The 1,206-nt window shown below is 37.3% G+C and overlaps 1 pseudogene; it reads right to left on the bottom strand.

Moving 5' to 3' along the window:
* Positions 1–421: 421 nt before the first annotated feature.
* LOC123391119 lies at positions 422–788 on the bottom strand (annotated as a pseudogene).
* Between the last annotated feature and the right edge of the window lie 418 nt (positions 789–1,206).

Below are 1,206 nucleotides of genomic sequence, written 5' to 3'. Positions count from 1 at the left end.
CTCACACTATCTCTCACACACTCTCCCTCTCTTTCTCTCTCTCTCTCTAAAATAAATAATGTTCTTAAAAATAAAGACAAATGAAAGAAGAAAGAAAATAGAAGTAATCAACATTGCTAAAATAAAGAGAATCCATATAAGGAAATGTGAGAGGATCTGCCTAGAATTCAGGCTAAAGAGATATAAAAGGATTTAGAATAAATGAGTGATATATTGATAATCATGAGTTAAATACACAAAAGCCATTTTTTTACTCTGTTTCTTAAAAAAAAAAAAGCATATTTTTCCAGGTTTCATTTAACAGCAAGAATATTTTGAAACATTTAAGTCAACTATATAAAAACTAAAAAATCATTCTTTATATAGCTTTATTTATTTATTTTTTTTAAATCATTACTTAGTGATTTAGTCTCCTAAGTCTTTAACAGCAGGTGGAATGGAAGACCCCTCCCATACCGATGCCTTTGTCAGCGAAGGCATTATAGTCCTTTAACGCCTGCTCTGTCTGCAGGACCCACACATGCCTTGTTTTGCCAGGCACTTTGCAGTTAATTGAGGCACCTTCAAAGCCTCCCTCATCCCTCCGCCAGTCACTAGGGTCTGCACACCCTTCTTGACAACTTCCTCCACATCTGCAGGCTACATAAAAGGAGAATGCTCAGTTTCTTTATCTCTCCAATCCCAAGCCCGACTTCCCCCTGGCCACACTTTGTAGACTTACAGGTTTTAGTAGAGCCTTGTAATTTCATTTACCCCCATGATAGGGAAGCAATTTTAGGGGAAGGCATGAGGAATTTAACTGAACTCCAATGCCCTCTCTTTATGGGAGTTGAGATCCCAAAGGGCTCCAAGGGTTACCTCTCTTTATATAGCTTTAAAAACAACCTGCCAACCCATAATACATCTACTGATAACAACATGGACTAAATCAACTATCTTACTGAACAACCTAGTAAGCTTTTCGTTTCATTTTGTTTAAATAACAAATCCCTCTAAATGATGATCTTTTAAACTGTATATATTCAATAGGTGTTTCAATTACCTATTGTTGCATTACAAGTCACTCCAAAAGTTAATGGCTTGAAACAATATCAATTTGTTATTTCTGACAATTCTGTGAGCTGACTGGGCTTTTCTAGGTGGCTCTTCTCCAGAAGAGCCTCCAGCTGAGGTCACTCACTTGCTACATAAAGCAGGCGGCCGGGC

Source organism: Mustela putorius, unplaced genomic scaffold (assembly GCF_011764305.1).
Source record: "Mustela putorius furo isolate JIRA1106 unplaced genomic scaffold, ASM1176430v1.1 tig00000179_pilon_pilon_pilon, whole genome shotgun sequence".
NCBI lineage: Eukaryota > Metazoa > Chordata > Mammalia > Carnivora > Mustelidae > Mustela > Mustela putorius.
Note: the sequence above shows the minus strand (reverse complement) of the source record. Positions and strands in the feature narration are given on the sequence as shown.